This window comes from Chenopodium album, chromosome 7 (assembly GCF_948465745.1).
Source record: "Chenopodium album chromosome 7, dcCheAlbu1.1, whole genome shotgun sequence".
Lineage (NCBI taxonomy): Eukaryota > Viridiplantae > Streptophyta > Magnoliopsida > Caryophyllales > Amaranthaceae > Chenopodium > Chenopodium album.
In genome coordinates this window covers 30,961,688-30,969,447 of record NC_137840.1, presented here as the reverse complement: position 1 = coordinate 30,969,447, position 7,760 = coordinate 30,961,688, and the positions used below count along the sequence as shown (strand labels likewise).

Sequence of the window (7,760 nt, the reverse complement as noted above, 5' to 3'; positions counted from 1 at the left end):
AAGAAATTCTTGATGAGAGTTGGTCCTTGAAAACGGAGGTCTAAGGACGCTATTCATAATGAAATAGTCCGGAATTGATAAAAAGAATCAGAGTTCGAAAAGGAATAAAACACGCCTCTGTCGCCAACAACAGGAACTGTCGCCAACAACTGGAATGCAGGTTTTTTCATAAATAGAGTAAGAAAAGAAATATTTTCAAAAACAGAATGAGGAGATATTTTAATAAAAACATCCTCATCACTAGACTTTTCACACTTTTGCTATGTTCGATAATCAAATGAAAGGTATTCATCACTGGGGTTGATTTTGGGGAGACACAAACGGGTGTCTACACATGTTAGGATGTCTTTATGATTCCTAGTATCATGTTTAGGGTAATAACTAATATTTCTAATATCATGTATGTTTCTATGGGTTGCTTCCTATTTCTTATATCATCTTAGTATCATGTTAGGGATAAAGCTTTAATCTTTACTGTTTACTGACATGCTAGGGTTTGTTATTAATCTTGTTAGTATCATGCCTAGGATCTTGCTATTATTTTTATGCTTTATTGAGATTATGATGATGATTGTTATTGATTGATCACGCCTTTTATGTATAATTAAAGGGAATTTGTACTTGTAATCACATTTAATAAGATAATTAATAATCTTGTTTAGGTTAATACGATTTAATTCAAGTCATCGCCAATAATAGATTTGTTTGTGCATTATTATTCAACCAACATAGACTAAACAGGTTTAGGGTTAATATATTGATTGCATGTGAGTCAGAAATTGCACATGAATATGAGAAGAATAAAGTAGAGGCCTATTTTAGGGCAGGTTCACTACACCAAAAACTAGATTAGAGATCGTAAAATATAGAATGGTTATTAAAGGTAGGCGTTCTCCAGAAGAATACAGATCGTTTAAATATAAGAGGCGTTCTATATGTTAATACATATAGAACGGTTAGCATAGTTAACCGTTCTGTATTTCAATTTACTCAAATAATTAAAAATAGTCATTATTTATTATAGATGATATAGAACAGTCATCTTGACAACCGTTTTGTATTATATTAATTAATTATTATTTTTAATTAGGAGGAAATTATATACTTACATACACAATAATAATTTATTCATGTTTACAAAAAAAAAAAATTACTGAAATTTCCCTAAAAAATTTTTTACCCAAAATACTAAAAGGGAAAATTGAAGCGATTATCACTTTCTCTTTCTCATTCATCTGTAAAAAAAAAGTGAAACCTTCATTAAACCTTCATCAAACCTCCATAGCAAATCTTTCATCAGTCGCTTACTGCATCGCCGCTCCACCGCCGTTTCACGTCTGCAGTACCGCACATGTCTGCTGAGCCACCAGTAAATTGAGGTAGGCTCGATTTTTTTTTTTTGGTTTGAATTTTTATTGTGGTAGAGTAATTGGATTCTGATAATTGTCAATCTAATTGCATGAATCATTCGAATTATGGAGGAAATAGAAGTAAATTCGTAGAATTCGAATTTTAGGTGATTGAAAAAACCTTCAAAGTTCTTGTTTTTGGGATAAATTCATCGATTGTTTGTATGTAAATATTTAAGCCGAATTATTGCAGTAAGTTCAATCAAATTACCCTTAATTTTGTCGAATTTACTTAACGAGGGTTTTGATTTGATTTTTTTGCTCGAAATTTCTCGAATTAATGCTCGAATTTGCTCAATTTTTTGCTCGAATTTGCTTGAATTTTCCCATAATCAAATTTGCTCGAATTAATGCTCGAATTCCTGGGGTTTCTTAGGGTTTTATTTTGTTGTTTTGCTCAAAATTGGGGGTTTTATTAATGCTCGAATTGGGGGTTTTATTAATGCTCGAATTCCTGCGGTTTGGTTGTTGAATTTGTGGAAATTTTTTTGGTCGAATTTCTGGGGGGGTTTTGGGTAGAATTTTTGGGGTTTATGGGTCGATTTTCTGGGGTTTTTGGGTCGAAATTCCTTGAATTTCTGGGTGATTTTTGCCTTGGGGATTACCTTGGACCTGGGTTTTTTCAGCCTGTGTTTAGAAATTGACTGCTTGAAGGTGTGCAATGCCTTGAAGAAAAGAGATGTGCAACCTACTTAGTTTGGTTTGGTAGTGAATAATATCCTGAATTTAGCTGCTAGGTGTCGTGTTTGATCCTTTTCTTTTTTGAAACGTGATGGCAATCGGGTTGCTCATGAGCCGGCAAAAATGAGTTGTAAGGCATGTTGAACAGATTAATGACTTGCATTGTGTAAATGTGATTAATCCATTATTTTTAAAACAACTGTCTAAGGCATGTGTACAAAACAGATAGAAGCACTAATGTTGAAATGGGTGATCTTTTATAGGTAGTTTAAGGGGTCTAATGTTGAAATGAGTAAAATATAGATGATTCGTATGCAGCTAGGTTGGAGATTAGACAATTGCAAGCAATAGAAATGATTTGCAACTTTCAAACATAATGTCTTCAAAAGGTTCTTGAGGTGATGTAGGTTAAGGCAGTCATCTGTGTTGTTTCCTTTTTTTTTTTTCTTTTCTTCTTTTTTTCTAAAGCTTGGTGTGTTGTGCAGCAAGATAGCAATTATCAATTATCATTGCTGTGAAGTCATCTGATAAACAGTCAACCGTGGTTCTTTCCTTGACTATGTCTGGTGTGGAAAATAGTTAGCATGAATCTGATGTCTGTACTGTTTTAATTTATTTATGGCATATGAGGATTGAGATTCAAGTTTTTTTGTAAGCTTATTCCTTGTCTCAATGATGTTCTTGTAGTTTAATTGACTGATATCGGCTCATATTTATTTTTACAGTAGACAAATCTCAGACAGTTAAACAAAAGAACAATATAAATGGCAAAACGGGTGATAGAAGAAGTTCTAAAGTTCCACTTAAGGCAAAATTTGATCCACGAAAGTTGGCTTGACAAACTTTAGTCCCACAAGTGAAGGAAGCAATGTTTTTGGTATGAAACTGGTATCTCTATTGTGAGATTGCTAAAAAAATTATGAGGCATGCCTGACAGAAACTATTATGCACATGGCTGTTATGTGTATTATGAGCAACCTTTTTGGATAGTATCGGTTCTTATGAACTTAGATAAAAAAAAATAAAAAAAAATAATAAAAAAAAAAAGGATATGCTTATTTATATTTAATTAGATGAATTTATTGTATATTATTAACTAATATGTATGTATTTTACATTGTTTTGTAGTATTTTAAGCAAGTTCCTCCTACATATTCTCAACAAATGATCGACGAGCTTAGGAAAAGGTGGATTTCATATGTTACCGGATACCATCAACCAAATGACGACAACGACGACGATTAATGTGAATTGTAGATCAATATGGTATTGGTATATCTAAGAATAATTTTATTTTTCAATCAATATTAACTAGAAAGGTGTTTTGATATTTAACTCACGTATTTGTTTGTATAGTACAAATTTTGTATGAATGATTCAATTTAATTGTGGTTCGATGTTTTAAATTATATATATGAAGTATATTCTAATGGCTTTCGTCATATCTGGAAATATTGTTGTTGATTTTATTATACAAAAATTTATATTGCACGTATACAGGATCATGGATTTATTTTACATGGGAAATGTGGAATTTTTCTTACAGGATAAATGTACAAGATACAAAACAGGAATACAACAAATACAGGTCTAAATGAAATACAAAAATAAAACAGATTATTAAAATACAAGAATAATACAATATAAAATACGTACAAAAGTAATTCGAATTATTATGGCTGGATTTTATAAAAAAAATAAATAAATAAAACATTAAAGAATTGTTATCTAACTTAACCGTTCTCTATTGTAATGCAATATAGAACAGTTAAGTGTCCTAAACCGTTCTTTATTCCTTCCTTAGTGTACAAATTTAAGAAGGGAAAAGAGAACGGTTGTGACTAACAACCGTTCTCTATTTGTTATTATATAAAACGCCTAAACGACCCGTTCTCTATACTTTATACATCGCTTAGCAGAAGATCGCCCCTAAGGCGATCTATAAAGCCTATTCTAACAGTTCTCTAAGGCCTTTTTTGTAGTAGTGGTTCGATTTCTTTTAAGTTGGATTTGTACCTTCATCCCCGAATATCCAATCATGGTTCTAGACCACTATGGAGTTTGCGATCTCATGGATCGTGAAGGGGTGTAACCTTCACCCTATGAACGGTTTACAAGTTCCTAAAACTTGTTAGCGACTCTTTTGCTCTAGCTTCATTCCCTTTGGATGTCACCATGCTTAAGTGTATAATCACAGTGGGGCTCAAATATGGTATGTTTGAAATATTTTTTCTATACATACATTGGAGCATTTTTATTCTGTACAGTTGCTTTTGAATTGATGCATACCAAATGCACACTTTATGTTTTATATTAGGTTAGGTCCCGTGCCATGTACGGTAATTTTTAGTATTATTATTAACTCTACAATATTTAATTAGTGTAAAAAAAAAAATAGTGTAAGAAAATTGTCTAATAATATTGTGAATTAAACTACCAAAATATTTATTGAAATAATCATGGAAGATCTAATTAGCTAATTATGTATTTAAAAGTAATATGTGTTTCAGTGTGGTATCATTATTTTCTTGTTAATTAAATTAATTTTTAAAGCTATAATCTACCTCGCGAAATAATTCAATTCCCTTTATACTCGCTAATAAAATCACGCTTTTATTTTATCTCAAATCAAGCAATTTACAATATTAATCCATATTTTCCAAATAACGTACTATGATTTCTTTATTCGACCTTTCTCTTGTTATTGGATATTAGTACGTTTTATATTATATTTTGGCATTATCTTATACTCCCTCCGTCCCTTTTTTACATTCCTATCTGTAAAATTACACAAGAATTAAGGAACTAAAAATAAAACAAATAACAATACAACAAAACACAATGGGAAGTACAAAACATTACATGATGTCTTTGAGTAAAACAAAGATAGATTAATATTTAATATGTCATGTCATCAATCCTTTGCAAAAAAAAAAGGACCAATAACATGCTCCTATTGGAAAATTAAGAACCAATCGTATTCATCTAAATTTAGGAGTGAGAATAAGAAACTAAGAGTGAGAAAATAAGAGTGAACATTGATAACAAAACAGAAAAAGAGGGATAATTTGGAATATTTGGAAAAAAATACTTACTAAAAAAGGAAAGGATGAATGTAATTTTGGAATACCCAAAAAGGAAAACAGAAATGTAAAAAAGGGATAGAGGGAGTACAAATAATAAAAGAAAAAAGGTTATCAATCAATATATTTTCAATATATTATTTAGTTATTCGTTGATGCTTATTACTCGTATGTACGTAGTTGTTGATTATTTAGGTAATTAGGTTGGCATCTTTCAAAAAAAAAAGGTAATTAGGTTGGCAAAAATAGTTTATAATAATCTTTTATTATTATTATAATCTATATGGTATTTTTTTTCGAGTGTTGTGATTGATTTTTTTTTTTTTATTCTTTCCAAAAGTAAAGATTTAGACTAAAACTAATTATTAATATTTAAGTCAATTTACATATTAGTTAACTTTTTTTTTTTTACCTCATTAAAACTTTACTGAATTAGTGTTTAAAAAATAAAATTAAAATAAAAAAAAAAAAAAAAAAAAAACACAAAACAAAACAAAACAAAAAAACTCTTAAAGACATACAAGGAGATGACATATGTCATTGCTAGTGTGTCTTTTAGTATATAGTTATGAGAAAGTACTAATGTAGGTTTGATATGTATTTGCAAATACATATCAACCTTAAAATACTAAAAAGTATCGTAAAGCATATGGGATGAGAGAAAGGAGGAAAGAGATGGACAAGTGGACTATTTTTTAAATGTACCACTGAAAGCTTATATAAGACCAGTGGCGGATCCAGGATTTTGGGGGAGGGGTAGCAAAACCGACAACGTACACTATGACACTAAGTTCAAAATGTGCTAAGGCAAATTAGTTAATATAAAAGGGAATTAAAAAAAGTACATAATAATGTATGCAATTACATTACAATACTAATACGTGAAAAAAAATTACAAATTTTCACCACGAGTTTTATTGTAAAAACTTTATTAGAGATTTAGAGCAAGTTTTATTGTAAAAACTTTACAAGTTTACAAATAACAACAAACAAGTTATAATTCATCAACTAACATAACTTTAATCTAAGTAGTCAATGTCAAATTGTCAACAAATTAACAACAATTGCACAACTCAATAGATAAAATAACTTCAATAAGTATAATTGAATCACTGCCCACTTTTTTTTTTTTTTTTTTTTGAAGAAAAATCACTGCCCACTTAAAGTAAACAATAACTCAATAAGCAACAAACTTATAAGCAAATTATCAATTAGCAACAAACAGTGAAACAACAATTAGTAATTGTAATTAATTAGATTAAAGTCTTGGCCTTTCTTTGTCAAACAGTGAAACAATGAAGCAGGCAAGCAGCAAATAGAATTCGTCAAATATCATTGATTCATACAATCATACATTATACATAACAATTATTTAATAAACAATAAGCAAATAGCAATTAGTAATTAATAAAGATTAATAACATATTAACAATTACTTAGGAATATTTACTTACCTTTTGAAAATTAAAATTCAGATCTAACAGAGCCGAGGTCAGAGGCACAGAGCAGCAGGCCAGCAACCAGCAGGGCCGCAGGGGAAGATGGGAACTCAGGCGGCTTGACGGCGTCCAGCACTCCGGCGGGCGGCAGCGGCGAACTGGGCAGCAAAGAATTTGAGTGCGGTGGGCGGAAGTGAGAAGTTAGGGTTTGAACTTTGAAAAGGAAAGAGAAAAGAGAAGAGGAAGCCTTTCCTAATTTCTTTTCCCCGTGTTTTTTTCTCAAAAAAAAATATTATTTTTTTTGGGGGGTAGCACGTGCCCCCCCGGGCCCCTACGTGAGTCCGCCACTGTATAAGACCATCTCCAATGGTGAGACTCTAGTAGTATTTTTTTAAGAGAGAGAGTTGTTTGTGCTAAGAATATCAATAAGTTGGTATCTAAACTTAGCAACTCTAAAATAAAATTGCTAAGTTTAGATACTCAACTTGAGTCGTAATTGACAAAAAATGTGGGCCTTAATTAATATTATAATAATTTTATATTTATTTAATTTGTTTTTAAATACAAGCAAAATAATTGCATACTAGGTTAGTCTCGTGTGATACACGATTTAATATTTGTTTTCCTTATTTATTTGTATTTAATACATATTTAAGAAAAACACTAATGAAACATGTGTCTTCTTATTCGATGAATTTGAGCTATAACGAAGGATATGATGTTAAATATAGAGTATATTATAATCACATATTATACTATATGCTTCGTAATTTAAATAAAATTTAAAACTTATTTATAAGATGTTAGCATTAATTCGCTGATTTATCTTTCATTAATTTTTTTTAAGAATTAATAAGGAATGGAAACACCAAAAACAACATTTTAAATGTATAAATGTAGGAGGAGATAAAATGTTTCTAGAAAAATGAAATATGTCAGCCACTAACTTTTAATTTTAGCATAAAATGTTTTAGGAAATGTGCAATTAATTTATATACTAATGCTAAAATTGTATAGTTAGTCAATTTTAGCATAAAATGTTTTAGGAAATGTGCAATCTATATACTATACTAAAAGACAAGCGCCTCAATGTGAGACCGACAAATGTCTTATTATGATTCGCTGTCTTTTATTAATTTTTATTTTAT

General features: G+C 30.2%; 1 long non-coding RNA gene across 1 annotated transcript; it reads left to right on the top strand.

The window, feature by feature from the left end:
* Window positions 1-1,182: 1,182 nt before the first annotated feature.
* LOC145641021 (uncharacterized) lies at window positions 1,183-3,532 on the top strand. The gene is made up of 3 exons (XR_014115100.1): window positions 1,183-1,379; window positions 2,816-2,967; window positions 3,219-3,532. It is a non-coding gene; the product is annotated as an uncharacterized LOC145641021 (long non-coding RNA).
* Window positions 3,533-7,760: the final 4,228 nt, after the last annotated feature.